Source organism: Pteropus medius, unplaced genomic scaffold (genome assembly GCF_902729225.1).
Source record: "Pteropus medius unplaced genomic scaffold, Ma_sr-lr_union100, whole genome shotgun sequence".
NCBI classification, from domain to species: Eukaryota; Metazoa; Chordata; class Mammalia; order Chiroptera; family Pteropodidae; genus Pteropus; species Pteropus medius.
The window spans coordinates 15,546,289-15,565,883 of record NW_024351543.1 but is presented as its reverse complement, the minus strand read 5'-3'; positions in this window follow the sequence as shown (position 1 = coordinate 15,565,883).

The following is a 19,595-nucleotide window of genomic DNA, read 5'->3' as shown; positions in this document are numbered from 1 at the left end:
ATGTTCTAGAGGAAAGAAAACTTTAAGATCATTTGGTCCCAAAATCTCAAACTACTATGGGTACCTAATCTTGCTTGGCCTGAACCACTGATTTTTAAGCATTGCTACTATTGATGTTTATTTATATTTAAATTTAAATTTATATTTATATTCATATTTAGTTGCCAACATCTAAAATTTGGGTGAATTCCATATAAAGTAATCAGGTTTTCTTGAAAAAACTTCAAAGATATATGCATACAGGACTTACAGTCTGAGGCCAAAAATCGAGTGGCGTTAAGGAACAGCTGCCTGCTACAGAAGGACAGTTGTCTCCATCCCTTTCACAAAGTATGTGCTTGCCACTTGCCACAGTCCCCACCACTCTCTATTACTCCCCATCTTGAGGTTAAGTGTCAACTGACAGGTATTATTCCATTAACACTCTTGCTTTTCTTGTAGAATATAAAAGAAAGATACATTTATCCTCACGCCCATGTCTTTTTCAAAAAATGAGAAAAAGAAACAAAGAGCCACATGTTCCAAGAAAAATGTGAGCTAGGTCTACTTTTCTAGAGCATAAAGAAGATTTCTAAGTTTAATATGCCAACAAAGCGTGTCTGTAGCAAAAGAATACAGCTTAAGCTGTCATTAGGAAGACAAACCATAAGAAAAACCATGACTAGAATGTGGAAAGGATGCTGAGGAAAAGTTTAATGATCTGTAAAAGAGACTGAAATTTCAACAGTAGCTTTTGTGAGTGTGAAGAAATAACAGGTGGTGATGCTGCAATATGCAGTAACGTACACTTTTAACATTCATGTCACCTGACTGTGCGTGTAGGTATTTGTATTTCCGACCCTTGACCTAAGCCAATGTTATTATTGCATAAATGAAGGAATTGAAGCCAGAGAAATTAAGGGATTTGACTTAATTTTAGCATACTGCTTGGAGGAGGGTATGAAACCATAACTGTACCAGAACTTCATTTCTTAAGCATGACTTTTTCCCTAATTCGAGTTGGCTTTGTTCGGTCTACCGGACTATGACTCACTTGCTTTTTTGCAACCAGATCTTCCCACCTTTGCACAAATGCACACTTACACCCATAACATTAAGCCCTTAGGACTTTAGGTTTCAGTCAGCATCAAACTTTCTTAGGAATAAAGCCTCGGGTCTATCAACCATGAATAGGTTGGAGTTTGGGTCAAACTAAAGGTAACATCTTGACCTCAGTTGTATTTTAGCCTGGGATCCATGAAGGTGGAATGACCTTATCGGCCACATTCCCTCAAAACCAGACAGAGAGATACTATGACTGAAAGGAGGACCTGATATAACAATTAGCTGCCTCCTATGCTAGCCCCGACCAATCAGTAGAGCCCACGACCCCAACTCCCTTAACTACCATGACTAATGAGTTTTCACTTATATAACCTATTCTTTGGAGGCCATCGGGAAGCCAGGCCTTTGAATGCTAACTCACCTGCGTCTCTAGGCCTGTCTCCATTTCCTGAAATAAACTCTTACTTTCTTTGCTGTAAACCCATTTGTGACTTGTTTGGCTTTATGAGTGCAGGCAAATGATCTCCCTTTAGTTCAGTAACAAAACAACCTGGGTTTCTTGGCTCCACTCCTTGTCCTTTCTGCCATTCAAGTACAAATACAAATGGTTTTCAATGTGACTTCACGATGACACTCGAAGTGAATATACATCCTCATGTGAATTGAATTCCATCTCATCATCTTATGAGATTATGGAGAGAGGTATTTAAATTCTTTCTGTGTTAGCTCTCCAGTTAGAAAACATTAGTCTTAGTCTAAGAATTGTCAAAAATGTTTAAAAAATAGAATGTTTATTCTACTAGATCCTTACATGAAAGTGTTAACTTCCATATAAATGAAGTTATAACACTTACCCAAGGCCTTAATGACAGAATATAAATGTTAAAAGTGAAACTATAAAACAACTTAAACAGTACATATATATTTGGTGACAGGACATCTCATCAGTTGCCAGAAATTTCTCCATTTTCTTATTTCAATACATGTGAACAGTCTTCAGTTCCTTTCAAGAAAATGCAGCATCATTTTTATGGTCCAGCTTGTAAATCAACACCTTCTTCTTTTTCTTTATGGTTGCAAAGTCTTTCAGATTTTACCACAATTATCGTTCTGGCTTATCCCTTCGTGATGGTTAATTTTATGTGTCAACTTGAATACGCTAAAAGATAGATATCTGGTAAAACATTTCTGGTTGTGTGTGTGAGGGTTTTTCCGGAAGAGACTAGCTTTTGAATCGAAAGACTGAGTAAAGAAGATCTGCCCTCACTACTGTGAGTGGGCATCACAGAATCCATTGAGAACCAAAATACAACCAAAAAAAAAAAAAACCAGAAAGGGCAAATTCCCTCCCTGTCTGCTTGGACTTGGGTATCAATCTTTACCTGCCCTGGGACATCAGACATCAGAGTCCTTGGTTCTTAGGCCTTAAGACCCCTGGATTTACACAAGCAGTGCCCTCTACCCACCAACAGGTTCCCTGGTCCTCAGACCTTCAGTCGGGCTCTCCTGGTTCTCCAGCCTCAGACTGCAAGACTACTTGGCCTCCATAATCACTGAGCCAATTCCTATAATGAATCTCCTCATACATACAGTCATGTGCCACATAATCACCTTTAGGTCAACGACAGACAGCATGCATGACAGTGGTCCCATGACATTATAAAGGAGCTGAAAAACTCCTATCACCTAGTGACATCATAGCCATTGTAACTCTCATAACATCTTAGCTGTCGTAATGTCATAGTTGTCGTAAATTCATGGTGCAAAGCAGTACTCACGTGTCTGTGGTGATACTGATGTAAACAAGCCTACTGAGCTGCAAGTCATATAAAAGTATAACACATACAGTCATGTATAGTACATAGTACTTGACAATAATAAGTGACCATTACCAGTTTATGTATTTACTATACTATACTATTCTGTTATTTTAGTGTACTCTACTTATATATATATATATAAAAAGTTTCCATAAAATAGTATGCCATGTTATATCAGCAACAGCCTCATATATCTAATGTTTACCACATCTCTTGATTGCATTACTTCCTCTTACATTTAATTGTGTTGTTCTATAAATTTATGTAGCTTAAGTATACAGTGTTTATAAAGCTAACAGCAGTGTATAGTACAGTCCTAGGCCTTCACATTTCCTCACCACCCACTGACTGACTCACCCAGAGCAACTTCCAGTCCTGCAAGCTCCATTCATGGTACATGTCCTATGCAGGTACCATTTTTTATCTTTTATATTTTATTTTCACTGTATCTTTTCTAGATATGTTCAGATTTGTTTAGATACACAAATACTTACCATTGTGTTACAGTTGCCTACTGTACATCATACACAGTCATGTGCTGCTTCACAATGGGATGTGTTCTGTTTCTCTGCAGAACTCTAACTCTCCCCTCTTCTCTATTCTTCCTACTACTATTCTAAGCAAGGCCCTCATCATCTCTTCTCCTAGCCTTCTGACTTATCTCTGGGCTTTCAATCTTGTCCCCCTCAAGCCTCATAGAATTCTACAATTCAGATCTGGCTTTATCATTCTAGTTAAAATCCTATGCTGTGGCTCCCTAGGAATAGTTTTAGCTCCTGTCCCTCTAAGCTCTCCCTGATCTATCTACAATCTCAGGTTTTCTTCCTCTCATCTCTAGCCTATGGTTACCAGGTTGCCACTAAGGTGTTTTTCTCCTCAGTGCTTTGCTCATGCTGAACCCTCTGCCCAAAATATCCGTATTGCCCTGTTCTTTCTCCCTTTTCCCACTGGGCTTACTTATTTATCCTGCAAAGCTCAGGAATCCCCACTTCCTCTAAAGATTCAACCAGTTGATCTGACAGATATATCCCTCTCAATGCTTCCTTCACACTCTTCATACTCACTGCATTGCTTTCTAAGTACCTATTTATGCATCTGTCTCCCCTACTAGAAAATATGAATTCTGCCAGGGCAAGGACCAGGCCTAATTTATGTCTTTATTCCTAGAACCTGGCACAGTTTCAATGTAATGGTGATACCTCAGTGAATTTTGGTCGAATGCATCAATAGCTGAAATATATACTTATACTCCCCACCACACACACACAGTCTCTCTTTTTCTCTCTCTCTATATATGTATGTATGTATATGTGTGTATGTATATATATACATATATATATACATACACACAATATAGATATATGTATTATATATATCAGAGGGATTAGGGATTGCTACTGGAAAATCTACTATGCTAGCTAATGCCCCAAGATGAATTGATAAACGTGCCTGCCTAGAAAAGAGAGGGATTTAAAGAGTTTAATGAAGGATGATTAAGTTTAAAGAGTAAAGGAAACTAAAAAGTGGCATAGGTTATCTGCAGAAGCAAAAATAAAACAAAAGTGATGGAATGTGTAGGGGATGACAGAAAGAGGTAAAAGTTGACATTTACTGATAATTTGATGAACTAGCTACATATTTTAAGCATATTAACTAATTTAATATTACTACATAGATACTATTTTTCCCTCCAAATGAAGAAACTGAAGCTGAGAGAGCATAAAAATATACTCCAATTTAAACAGCTTATAAGAGAGGGGATTTGAATCTAGGTCTGTGTGATTCCAACACTAATGTCCTTTCTGCCACACCATGTTGCTTCTAAAAGTAGAGATGAGAAATTCTGCTTTTGTCTTCCATTATTCCTGGACCAGAGAGAAGAGAAGGGCATAGTCACCATCTCCTGACTATTAATAATAATATTAAACACTTATGTAGCACTTATGATGTAGTTTGCACTGTAGTGAGTGCTCTGTATACACTCATTTAATCCATGCCACAGTCAGTCTTGTGACAGAGACCCTGTTGTGAACCTCATCATTTTACAAATGAGCAAATGGAGGCACAGAGAGTTCACAAACTTGCCCAAAGCCACACAATTGGTACGAGGCAGATATGGTATTCAAAATGAAGCAGTATGGTCACTAAATTGATGCCTTTGGCTATTCTGCCTCCAATCACCATGTAGGACACAGGAAGACCAGCAGAGTCTGGAAGAAAAAAGTTCAGAATGCACACTTTTCCTAGTCACAGTGGTTTTCACTATAATTTTATGAATAGGAAAGTAGAGGTTTATATTTTTGCCCCATTACACAGGTGACCTTCACAAGACCTTCAACTTTCAGCTAAACTTGATCTAGAAGAAGCCTATAAGTCATGCCATTATAATTTAAGCTCCTATTTCTTATAGGTAAATGGATAAGGTTTTATTTCTGGAAAATCATTAATTCCATTAAAATACCAAAATGATCATAAGAATACATGGAAGGAACACAAATGTAAGTTTCTGTAAACATTTTTTACATTAAAAAACACTTAACATAGGTTTGGTTTCCGCATGTACTAGTCTTGTTGAAGTTTGTTAAAATATAAATCGATGAAGTTGTATTGAAGATAAATTATTTTTCCTAGCAGATTTCCCTGTAGCAAGCACAGGCATATGTCACTGCTTTAGGCATCTTAGGCTTGAATTCAAAATTAGAGTGATCTGTTTCAAAAATTTTATTGTAATTCAGTGTGAATGAATGGAAATTTTTTGCATAGTAAAAGCTGGAAGAAAGACAGTTTTCATAATGTCATTTTTAAAATGATCTCTCGCTCTTCCATTTTAATAAGTCCATGGACAGTGACCTCTGCCCGATCTGTCAGTATTGCTATGCTCATTATTAACTACCCTCTCGGTTTTGGTATTTTGGTGTTCTATGCTACTAAAACTTTAGGTGTTTTTATTGATGAAACACCATTGTTTTAGAATTTAAATAAATCTAAAAATTATTTGCATATTGATTGCCTACTTAAGAGTTTTCTGCCACATTAAAATTTTTTATTGAAAAAGCTTTTTTCTTTAGAAAGTATTTTTCTAGACCTCCAGAATCTTCAAGAAGAAAAAAAGTGACAATTGATAAGGTAAAGCTTCCTTCGCAAGAATAATTCTTATCTAGTTTCAAAGGCTTTCCAAATAAATGGTATATAAATCTGACAGTTTTGAAATTGAAACAGGTAACTCTGCTTGGAGTGTCAGAAGTACAAGATAAAACCAAAGAAGACATAGATAAACCAGAAATGCTTTCTTTGAAACAAAAAATATAGGACTCTCTCCCGCCCCCTCCTCCTTCCTTTTCCCTCCTTTTCTTTCTCTTCTCTTTCTCTTCTTTCTTCTCTCTTCTCCACACACATACACACAGAAAGCCATTTTAGCAGCTGGAAAAATCTGCACAAAAATATCCTCGCAACTCTCCAATTATGGTATTAATTCACATTGCCTCTATTTTATTTTCAGATTTAGTCTAATTTTTTTAAAAGAGCCAATTACATTTAAAAATATTTCATGATTAATTATTCCATCTTTCTCATGTGAGTGCTTTTGAATTACATTTTGTTTATTAATTTTATCTGTTATTGTGTATTTAGCATTTATATTTTAATATATTTACAATTTTCTAAACATTTTATAATGTGTTTATATGTTTTTATGTTAGAAATTTATTTCTATTTTAAGTTATTTTATGAATCCTGAGCATGTTCTGAAAAAGTAGTAACAATGCCAGCATTACATAAATTACCAAAATGCTATAATTGTCAATTAGCAACAATCAAGAGCTTTCTAAATACAGGTTTTTGGGGTTTTTTAACTTAAGGTAAGAAAGTGATCAAAATGATGCTATACTTACCAATAAAGCTACTATAGAACTCCTGTATGTCATTTAGAATTAAACTCTACTTACATTATCTCTTTAGAACAATTTCTCAAATTTCAGTATGTACACCAGTCAAAGGAGGATCTTGTTGAACTTCAAGTTCCAATTCAGAAGGTCTCTTTGGGGCCTAAACTATTAACAAACTCCCACGTGATGATGTTGTTGCCAGTCCGCAAATCACACTCTGACTAGCAAGGCTCTTCCAGTGGACTGCACATCTCGCCATGTGGATTCAGGTCTTCTCAAATGAATGTTAGCGATCACTGCCAGGTAGGATGGTTTTAATTCCTGACTTGAATGAAGGGAAGAGGCATGCTGCGAACTGTGAAGGAAGAGAGGTGGGGTGATCTTGCCCTTAAAAATCAGCAGAGGACTAGATTTATGTGGAAAAAAACTGAGTTATAGATTCTCGTGAAGAGAGATCTAGGAAGCATTCTGGTCATGGAGTGCACAACAAATTGAAATAGAAGAAACTGGCTGAGAATGTTTCCAGTAGCTTTCAATCAATGGCACTGAAAGAATATGGAGGTGGAGCCAGGCCCCCTCCCCCAGCCCCGGATCTCGTGCTGCTCATCCCCCCCAGAGAAGCAGTGAGTCCTTGCCCAGAAATCCCTCCCAAGCTTTGGGCAGTGTGACCGGCACAGAAATAGGACACTTGCATTCACAGCCTTCTTTGCCATCTCATCCTCCGGGAAGCTCCTTCCCACCGTCCCGGCTAGGTTAGTTGACCCTCCTGCATGCCTCTTCTTTCAGGACACTGGTCTCACTGCATTATAACCATGTTCTCTTGCTTTTATCTCCCTTTAAAACCCGTTCTCTCTGAGGGCCTGGGCTGCTCCTGACTGTCTGCTGTATAGGTGGTACATAGCTGTGTTTAGCCTTTGGTGAACACTGATCACTAAATATTTATTCAGTAAATGAATGAGACTTTGAGCAAGGCACTTCTCTGAATTCTTTTTTCCCTCGCTAAATTTGAGGATGACCTGGAACAGAGCAAACCTGCAGCTGTGCTCCTGCTGCTGTCCACTTGGTTTCCTTTCAGCGTTGATGTCTGTATTAAAACTGCGAGTTTTAATGCCTGTCCTTTAAGACACTGCTTAACCTGCTGTGGCTCACACAGGGTTCTCTGATTAAATGTGGGTCTTATTCCTGAATTAGGGAGCAGATCCCACCCAAGCAATGAATAGTCTACCTAGTTTATCTGTCTTCATTAAGCTCTTTGCTCAGGTGGTGCTTAGATTGCCTCAGGGAGTGAATTCTGTTCCAAGGAAGCAGAGAAGAAAATCGAGAACGTTCCTTGGCAGTGGCATAAGCACCCTGGTCCCTGAGCTTCCCCAGTTGGAACAGGCTGCAGGCAGCAGGGCTATGCTCATAATCACCCAGGATGCACCAGGAACTCCAGTGTCCAGCTCACTTTTCTGTGCCCTCCTAAGCAAGAGATCATGGCTGTCTGCAGTTTTCACTGCTCAGTCCGAGGCAAGAGCACAAGGAACGGCCTCCATATGCAGAACCAGCAGGGAGTCAGAGAAACTCTCATTAAGTTAAATGGTAAACACTGTAAACAAATTCCTGTCTTAGACATGAGGCACAAAGGCCTTCGGATTATCAGTGGTTCACCCTCCCCTTTGCTGACCTTCCTTATATTCATCCTCTTGTCCCAACCAGCAGGAGTCAGGATGGTACTATCTTGGGTATTTCAAGTGTCATCACATGGGCAACTCATCCCATATATATTCCCATTTCATGGGAAAGAGCTACTGCTTCATGTCAAAGGATGTGCAAACACAGTCTCTGGGGTCCCTACGTGCTCCAAAATAGTGCTTTAAGTAAAATTGAAAATATACTTCCATCTTGATAAAATTGTGTAAGTACATTGAATGCCTGTGTTTGCAGTTTGGTTTATGATCACAGTGGTGCTACCACGTACCTTTGATAATTGGGGGCTAAAGACAAGGGTAGAGACCAACTGTATGTATATGCTAAATAATTTCTTTTTGCCAAGTAAAGGTCAGAGAGCTTCGTGACCTACAAGAATTATGGTTTTGCAGAAGTTCTATTGCAAAAGAGTGGTGGGAAGTGGGTCCTTCGCACAGCATCCTGTAACACAGGCCATGTGAAACATGTGAGACCATCTGTGCATTTGCACAGTCACATATTTATTTGAAATGGCAATCTAGTTTCAGCAAAACAGCATCATCCATCCCATTGAATTTATGCTGTCAATTTGATTCTTAATGGTCTTATATTTTATAAAATTTAATTTGCAATTAGTTTTGATTTCATGCCTTTTTAAGAAACGTAAGCAGAAGTTTACTGAACCTTTTAGGTTTAAACCTATTTAAGAAAAGTCATCATAAAAAATGACTTAAGTCAATGTTGGAAGCTCAGAATATTTTTCCCTCTAAAGAGAGAATCCATATATTAGTCAAGCTTGAGAAACGACAAACCTCCTCTTTAGAGATGTTAACCACTCCATTTCGAACAAATTCTTAGTCAAAGCAGCATGAAGAGACACATAGCTGATTTCAAATGAAGGCATCGTCTATAGGGGACTCTGTTGGTGTCTCTCCCAGGTCCTCTTTATTAGGCCAGTATACCTGGCCCCCAGCTGCTGTATATCATGGCTGCTAATGGCTCATAGCTGCCTCCTTCTCTGGAGAAACTGTTTTTAGACAAAAGGGGAATCCATGTGAGAAATCGTAACTTCCCTTTTCTACTGGGGACGTCCCCAAAGCCACTGACTGGCTGACTTGGAGGTATAAAAGGCCAGTCCCCTTGCCTCAAGATCGACTCAATCTTAGGGGACACTTCATGCTCCAGAGCTCCCCGTGGGGTCAGGCAGACGCCAGACTCCAGATGAGACCACAATCTTCCTTAGCACCTTTTATTCTTATTCCGTTTGCCTTGCTTTTTCTCTCCTGAGAGCACATCCCTAACATGCAGACATAAGACAAATTCCTGTCTTAGTCTCTGTTTCTAGGGAGCCACACCTAAGACACACTTCTAATCCATAGAAAACCTACTTGGCACTCCAACATGACACACACAAAGTCTCTGTTGAAATGGTCCCTTCCTTCTCTCCCCATTACCACAAATAGGAGACATCTACCTCCTTCCCCAGAACATGCTGGAAAATATCCCTAAATGAGGTTTAATAACCAAAAATCTCTAGCAGATTAAATTTGAGGATTTCCAACTCATAGTTTGTGTGAAAATCTCAAAACCAAAATGACTTGGTTTAAATATTTCTCAGTCTCCAAAATCAAACAATTCCTTTTCAGGATCCAATTATAAGAAACCTTCCTCTGATCTGAGAAACCAGCATTTCCCCCAGGTACTCACTGCTACAGCAAACAATCACCTTTGTGCCCTGGAACAAGTACACCTGCAACCAGGTATCTACCTTTATCCACAGTGACCACCTCTCCCCATTTGGTAGAAGCAACCTGGTCTCCAAGTGTGGAAAATGGAATTCTGATTGTCAGCCTCTACTATATAATGTATCATTTCATGAAGCTTATAGGATCAGTTACTTTTTTTTATTTCTTGCCGTTCTATAGCCTTCCCCACTCACCCCTGACCAAGAAAAAAAAAAAAATTCATGTAGTTAAAACTGAGTTAATAATAACAGTAGCAATAGTGACTAGCTACTGAGCACTTGCTGTACAAAGAACTTTATAATAATTATCTTATTTAACTCTCACAACTTCCCCGTGAGGCAAGTATTACCTCCATTCCACAAATAAGTAAACTGAGACTTCCAGGAATTAAGTTAAGATCACATGACTAGTAATGACCTCAGGGCTTTTCAGCACTGTTCCTTACTTTCTCATTTATAGGACAAATCATGTGAAAGTATATATTTCTTTTTAGTAGAGATTTCGCATGGTCCAGCATTACTTAGAGTCAATATACTATGAATTAATTTCTCACTTCTGATGACAGTTCCTTGTTACCTTGATGAGTTATTTAAACTTGTCCTTTCTGTTTCTCCAGGTATAGATAAGAGAGAGAGAACTACCCCATTTATAATGTGTATCCTTCAGTAGAAAGGTAATGGGCTTAAAACAAAAACACACCCACAATAATAATAAAACAATAATTGTTGAAGTTCAGTTACAGGTACATTAGGGTTCATTCTACTGTCATGTCTAGTTTTATGTGTTTGAAAGTGTCCATAATTTAATAAAACACAACCACAGAGATTTAATTATCTTCTCAACCAATGCATAGTTCCTTGATAATAGAAAAAGTATTAATGTATTTGCCACATAAGCCTACTTACTTTATAGCTCCATCTTAATATAACCTGACATTAAAATTAAAAAAAAAAAAAAAAAAACAGTCCATGTATTAGCAAAATTGGATCTGGGTATGAGGTACAGAAATTCTATTAGATTGGCTTAAACAAATTAGGGTTAATTTTTTTCCTGTTACAAGAAGTCTGGAGGTAAGTAAGCCAGGCCTATGCATCAGGTTCATGAAATCATCAATATCCCAGTATCCTTTCATCTTTTTCTTTACTATCCTGAGCATTTGGTTTTCATCCTAATGCTCATGCAATGGCTGATGCACCTCCAGGTACCACGTGTATAATCCAAGTAGGCGGAAGGGGACAGAAACCACAGTTTTTCCCTAGTGATGATTTATTTAGGAAGGCAAGTCCTCTTCAGAGTTCAGCCTCTATCTTATGGACCAGAACTGTAAAACCTGTCCACCTTAGGTGAGGCTGGAAGTTTGAGTATCTCACTCTCCAGTATTACAGCAGCATCTCTAACAAATGTTACATCAAATTTTGAAATAAATCACGTCTTGGTTCGCCTGGCATAGTTCTGGTTTACACTAGTAATACCAGCATAATCATTAACGAGGTCCTCTTTCAGCCTCCAGTGTCTCTGTTTGGGTGATAAATTATATTGTTAACCTTTCTATAATGGAGAATGACAAAAGAAATGCTAAGCAAACCGACCTTTAGTATCTGTTGTACTCCAGTAACCAAAATAATTGAAAATCAATGTAAATCTTAATTTGCACTCTTTCATAAAAACACCAAAGCAGTGGATATTTATAACACAAAGCTTAACTTTCAGCTTTTCTTTCCTGTTTCTGTAGCTGTCAATATCTTCAACATGCATGGCTGATGCACTAAAGTGCCTCTTTCCTTCCATTCTGAGTCCACAAAATTCTTTCTAATTCAGTCTGTGCAGCCCCCCTTCTCTCCTCTGCCATCCCCTCTCTGGCCCCGGTCTTCACTGTATCCGTCCATTTAGCCTCCCCACGGATTCTTTCACTTTTCTTCTTACCCCACATCCATGGCAGAGTAAGCAGAAACTGTTGCATCTTCCCAAGGGAAGAAGCAGTTGCCACAGTTGCTGACAACTATCTTGTAACAGGGTGAGAGTCTGAAACAGAGCAGAAAAGAGCCTGGAGAAATAGTTCTGGAGCCCTGAGTGCCTACCTACCAGGGAGCCCATCCCAACCACTGAGCTCCAGAAACGTGAGAACAAATCCCATTTCAACCTCATTCAAATCAGGTTTTTCCTACTTGTAAGCAAAGACATCCCCACAAATACACTAGTTTCTATGCAACCGGGAGGAAGTCCCAGGATAGAATCTTTTATCTTTTGATAGCAGTGGAAAAGAGGAGGAGGAGCCACAAATTTTTAAGTTAATATTTTTTTTATTCCTATTATCTGTAAGTTAATCTATGTGTTTGTTCTTTTTATAACTGTATAATTGGAAACCACGATGCAATTGGTTTTTGTTTGGTTTTAATGTTTCGGGGGAAGGGCCTCTTTAAGAAATTTGAGAAAGGAAACAAATGTGCTTGCTGTCCTTTAAAATGGATAGACACCAGTCATTCTATGCTAAACCATTTTAAAATCAAAGCCAGTGCCTCGTGAAGCTGGTACTGATGAGGGAGAATAGTTTTTTTAATGGGAAAAATGCAAAGTTGTGTGTGTACACAATGGGAAGGTGTCAAGGGAATATATGGACCCATAGGAAAGAAAAAAGTGGAGCAGATGGCTGAGGCGTTAACTGGCTTCAGAAAAAAAAAAAGCTTTGGTGAGAGACTCCTTTGAAGGTCAAACACCTCTATGAGCACTGGATAGCAACTACAGCTCGCACAGAGATTGAGGGCCATTCCTCTGATAAAGCGACATAATGAAGGGAAGGGGATTTGATGCCCAGGAGTCACTAGAGGAGACTCTCTTGCAGAAGCCTGAGGCATAGGGCCTAAATGGCGAACCCTCATGCCTATCAGGCCTTTCTACTGTGGACAGTCTTTCAGAAGCCACGATGGCCCAGAGACAGAGGGCCAACCTTATACAAAGCATTGAGGAAAGATTATTGCTCACTTACAATCAAAGGCAGGTTAAGAAGGAATAAATCACAGTAAGTTTTCAGAAAGACTGTGTCAATCTCTATCTGGTACTGTTTCTTCAAATCTTGTTCTCTATTGTAATGATCTTTGATGCTAAAAATAAGTATGTTTAGATTCTTATGCTAAATTTTTCTTTTTTTCTTTCTTTCCTTTCTTCCTTCCTCTCTCCTTCCCTCCTTTTCTCTTTTTCTTTCTTGCTTTCTTTTTTTTCTTTTTTTTTGTATGAAATAAGCACTATTGATGGAACCTTCTTCTTCATCTTCTTTATAAATGACCTGTATGCCATTTATACATTGCAATGGATAACTTAGCTATTAAAGCTATACTATAATCATAAGCCAGTGCTTATTTCCCTGGTGACCCTCAGCTGACGTGCTGGCATAGGACCTGCCCAGTACATCAATCCCTGTTAAAAGGACAAAGGAAGGAAGGAGGAAAGTGAGTAGAGGAAACCTAGAAAAATTAGTTGTGGGAAGTGGTGCTGGAGGAGAGTCAGGAATGAGAAAAAGGTCAATGGAGAAAAAAGGAAGGAATTACCACAGAAAGTAGGAGGATTTTTTTGTATTAACCCGAGAATGCTGAGGAGATAAATGAAATGCACATGACCTGCTTTGAGCTGCCAGCTCAGGAAAACAGATACCATGTAAACACAACATTCTATTTATTATGTTTCTCACAGGGCATATGAAAAAGGTACTTAGTCATTCCGTAGCCGAACAATGCTCCATTGTCAAAATCAAACTGGATTTAAACTATTAAAGAACTCCATTCACCCAGAGCATTTGTATATATGGCAAAGCTATTTAAACCGGTGGATATAATTTTCAAAGGGATTATTATGTTAATTACTTCACATTTGTTACGAGTGGCAGTGGGATGGTGAATGCAGAGAAGAAAGCAACAACTTGAATTCTAAGGAATACACCAATGATCCAGAATGAAATACTACTTTTCACTTATTGAACACCAGCAATGTGGTCAGCACTGGACATAATTTTATATACCATTCATGACTAACTACCTTGTACTCTATATAGACAGAAACATCCCTTCCCAGGAGAGAAGAGCAGGTGCCAACCAGCAAGATACTGAAAGGTATTCTTTTCTTCCCATGGTGTTATTTACACAAAGCCCACCTCGGTGTATATCTGCTAAGAGGACTTATGAAGTCAACTGGCTTCAGGCAACCAGTCTTCATCTATCATTCTATGCCTCCGAAATAAAATAGAAAAGATTAAACTTTTACTAACTAGAGAGAACCCTTGGTACATTTGTAGGCAGCCACTAGAAATATTGGCCCAGTGATATGCAAGTATCGGCTCCAGAAAATCAAGGCTCCTGCTCAATGCCAAGGGTATTCCTATAATATTTGCTTCCTATATAATTCTTCTTCCTACTCCAGCAGTCTCAGAAGAGAAGACTCTAATACAGAGGCATTCCTGGCAAGGTCAGAGTCACCTCCAATTGGAGAGTATTTTCACTCGTGTTATCTGTGTGTGACATGTGTCTAATATCAGTTGGTTTTTGTATATTTTACTCATAGCAGTTTAGGCACAATTCCCATTATGGCAAGCTCAGAGTTCCTAAATCAACAAATAAGAGTCAAAGGACAAGGAATTAATAGAGATTTGGACTGAAAATTTCACACAAAATTTACACAATAAATACTGAGGATCTATTTTGTGCTTTCATAGTAATAGACTCAGATGAGGTTCCTCCCCAGAAATCTTAGTCTTGAGAGGAGATTGACACATCAACCCAAGTTGTGGGTGAGAAACAGCAGGTAACTAAGATATAGCGAATATTTAAGATGTGTCAGACCCTGCTCATTTCAGTTCAGCTGCACAATAATAGCATGAGGCACACACTAATGTCCCCATGATACAGATGATAAAACTTGAGACTCAAGGGGAAATGTCCCCTGTTCAAGTTTACCCTGCTGGTAACTAGTGGGACCCCGATCGTACCCACTTAGTTTGAAAAATTTCTTAAGACGTGAGGAATGGGGTGAGAGGGACTATGCATGTCTGTGGAGGGGGGGGGAGGTAATGTCACAAGAAGGGAGGAACCAGACAAGGTATCCTGTGCTGTAATCCCTCTTCCACCACCTTAGTCTATTTCCCCACTATCCCCTGCCCTGCTGAATTCTTGGAAAGCAGGGAAGGGTGATAAACAAACAAGCAAACAAAAATCTTGTTTTGAGAACTAACAGCCATTGGGGGTGGTGAGGGGACTAATGAGATAGCAATATCCCAGCATGAAAAAGAACAAAAGAAATGTCTAAGGGTATGTTAAGGTTAGATGGTATCTTCCAAACATTCTGACTGATTCACAGTAAGAAACATGCATTATATAACAACTCAGTAGTATAGATAAATGAAACCAAAGCTTCGTAAAAGAATAGCTATTAGTCAGGTTCTCCAGAGAAGCAGAATAGTGTGTGTGTGTGTGTGTGTGTGTGTGTCTGCAGGGTAGGCTGGAGGCTGGAGGCTGGAGACCCAGGGAAGAGCTGACATTGTAATTTGTATCCATAGACTCTCTACTGGCATAATTTCCTCTTCTTCAAATGAGGTAAGTCTTTTTCTTTAGGCCTTCAACTGATTGGATGAGGTCCACCCACATTATGTGGGTAATCTACTTTACTCAAAGTCTATTGATTTAAGTGTTAATCTCATCTAAAAAGTACCTTCACAGCAACATCCAGACATTTTTGACCATCTATCTGGACACCCTGGTCTAGCCATGTTGACACATATAATTAATCATCACAGTTCCCTTAACTACGTGTGATATACTCTGATATTTTCCTTTCAATTCTCTTCTACTCTTTTGAAATTCTTTTTAATGCTGGTTGTAAACTACTAGATCAATTTAATGACTCTCTCAGGAGATGCAACCTGAAAATCTGAAACATACTGGCTTGGGAGCCCGTCTGAGTCACAGACTTTCCTGTGTGACGTTGTAGGGCCAGAGCAAGGTGTCTTTTTGCACGCTAGAGGCACAGAAGAGTGGAGTTTCTCAAAGCCCAAAGTGGTAGAATATATCCCCTGAGCCTGAGAGTGGCATGGACATAGCTCCACAGGTTAATAGACTTAACAAGGTCTTATGTTTAAGAAGAAGGCAAGACAAAAGTGACCATTGTAGAATGATAACTACAGACTAGACAGAAACAAAAAATCTTGGAACACAGCATAGTAGATGATAACATCAGTGACAGCATGACAAGATACGGCCCTGATGGCAAAATACAATGTAATGCCTCCCAACTCAGACAATTCCACAGAAAAGAATAGCATGCTGAAATGGCTGAGCTTTATTCCTATCAACCAATGGAATGAGAACTTGATATGGAAGTCGTTCAGTTATGTATTGTTGTATAAAAAGCCTTTCCAAACCAGTGGCTTAAAGGAACACCAGTTATTTCACTTTTACTCCACACATTCCTGGGGATTGGCTGTGCTCAGCAAGGTGATCTTCATTCGGGTCTTTTATGCAGGTGCACATAGATAGTTGCTAGGGCAAGAGTCATCTGAAGACTGGCTCGCTCAGGTGACTGGTGCCTGGCCTGCACAACCCCAACGGCTGAGGCTGGAACAGCTGAGACTCCTCCAGCATCTCCCTCTCCATGTGGTCTCTCCAGCACAGAAGCTTCACAGTAGCTGGAGTGAGAGAGCCAGGCAGAGCAGTTCTGCTTTTAGGACGAAGGCTTAGAAATCATATTGTATTACTTTGCCATACTCTAATAGTTGAGGCAGTCACAAAAGCCTGCCCAGTGTCACAGGAAGGAGACAGATGCTCCACCTCTTGATGAAGGAAGAGCAAATTCTAATACTGCATACAGAACCAGAAACCCTGGTGCAGCCATTTTTTGCACATAAATTCTGTCCAAAGAAGTTCACTTAGAGGAAAAATAAATTTCTTGCAAATCCAAGTTGATGGATCTGATATTTATATCTACATACTAGTATCCATTTGAGTGAGGCCCATTCTCCATCCAGTGGCTGAGAACCACTGATATAGCCCAATGTCCTCATGGTACAGCTGAGGAAACTAAGGCACAAATGGGGTCAATGACTTGCATAGGATCCCACAGCCAGATAATGTCAGAGCAACGCAGATCCTAGGTCTCTGAGCCCCAGTTGAGCTCTTTCTAGTCTCTTCCTCCCAGTTTTCCCACTGACGTTCACATGCTCATTTCTTGAGCAGAGCTGAGTGGGCCAGGACACATGGAGTCCTTGCTCTTACATATCTAGTGGCAGAAGTAGTAGAGGTCTCCATCAACAAGAGCCACACTACATCCAGATGTGGAATGGAAGGAAACACTACAAGGTTGCTCAGATGTGAAGAGGGCAAGGACTTGCCCCAGCAATGATGTTCTAAACACAACGGGGGAACCCATCCATCAGAACAGACACCACCGCTAACAACTGCTATAATGGTGTTCCAGCTGGATGCTACCTTTGCCTCCTCACCGAACTAAGTCAAGAAGATATTTTCCTCTGTTCAAACCCAAGACCACACACAGTCCAAGCCTTCATGTCTTTGGTATAAGAAACTTCAAACTTAAAATCCATTTGTTCTAGGAGAAAATAAAATATGATTTTTCTATTTGCAGAAAAGAATGTTGAAATTACTCCTTAAATACTTTTCGGAAGTTAAATCACTTCTGCTGAGGAAAAATGATGAGTCAATAGAAACTAAATCGTGATCAGATCGATCAAATTTTTCTCAGTAAAACAAGTTTTTAAAGGGAGGGCAAAGTGTTTCAAAGAATAAGTTTCCAGTAAATTTTATATCAACAATCATCACTTTCCTGTAGTTAAGGCTTATCTAGCCTGTTGTTATGGAAATACGGGATGTGGTCCCATATGCAACAGTGTAATTTCACTGCAAGATTAACCAAGAGGGCGGTAAAAACCCTAGTTAAAATATAGCACTTTGGTAGTCTATTAAGTACAAGGGGGGGAAGAAAACCAGGAAGGAATTTGCATTGATGTCTTACATTTCTAAAGCTTTGATTCCAGTGGGGAAATTCAGTTTGACTGCCTCTCCCAACTGGATGAGCATTTAATTGAACAATACAGACTTCAGAGAATCCCAGCATATGACAGCTGGAAAAGGTCTTAGAGAAGATTTGTTTCCAAATGCTTCTCTTTACAGTGATGGTGCTGAGGCTCTGAGAGGAGAAGCAACTCGCTCAGTCACAGCTGGTGGAGTGCGGACTAGAACCCAGGACTCTTGATTCCAACGCTATCTTGTCCACTTTACCACCCATTTAAACCCCCTTAGAAACATTTTAGTAAAAACAGGAACCACAGTTAGAAACCAGAGACTCCCAGAGGTAGAAGGGATTTTCACAGACATCTACTCTACCTCTCCAGCACCCCACCTCCCTCTTCTGGCAACAGTCTCTATGTTTGTTTGAAGATGTCTGGCTCCCCAACTTTGGTTCACAAGGTTAAATAGGGTTGTACTAATAGCCTAAGGCATGCAGCATGTGACCCCGGCAAAGCCAATCACCGGCGGTGCGACCCATTCCATTGTGATTGGTTCAGGGATGGGCACATCGCCCAATCTGAACCAATGGAAAACAATCAGATAATTTTTTTTTTTTTTAACTTGAGAGAGTGTTTCATTCTCTCCCTCTTTCAACTTAAGGGGAAAAATTATGAGACTCGAAGCAACTGTAGCCATCTTCTCACAAGTTGGATATTGAGAATAAAGCTAGTATATCGAGAAGCAGAGCCAAGAGATGAGGGAAATCATATATTAGAGACAGTGTTTGACCCATGAATCTAGTCATATCTGAAACCACTGATAACTATATAGTTACATGAGCCAAGTAAAGTCCACTGAGTCATTCACGCAGGTAGTTTATTTGAAAGATGGTCTCAGGAAATATCAGTGAAGGAGTGGAAAGAAGAGGCCAAGAAGGAAGAAAGGCAATAAGGTGTGTTCTACTAAGCAAGTAACCACCATGGGCAACTATAGCTTAGTCCTAGAGGAATCAGCACAAAACCTCCTCCCCCCAAGAGCTATCTCACCTGAGGGTCAAGGGAGCTGGGGTGTTTCTTATACCAACCCTCACAAGTCATTGTTTGAAAGATATGAATTAGTTCCTAGGCACTTCTGGCCTGCTACACATGTGGGCAGAGCAGGTTCAAGTGGCCAGAGAAAACCCGCAGGAAAGAGATTTAGGCAACTGGAAGGACTGGCATGCACGGAAACAGAAGGGGCCAAAGGGACACATCCTCTGAGGCTCTGAGGATGCCTGCTGTACTGCCAGGTGCAATATTTCTATCTCCTTTTTGCCCTACAGCTGAATGAAGAGGATTCCAAGGCCTCAGAGGAGGGCAGAACCACAGGAGCCTGTCTTCTGACACGATCCCCTAGAGGGCTGCTCACTGGCCAGGAACACCCAATTGGACT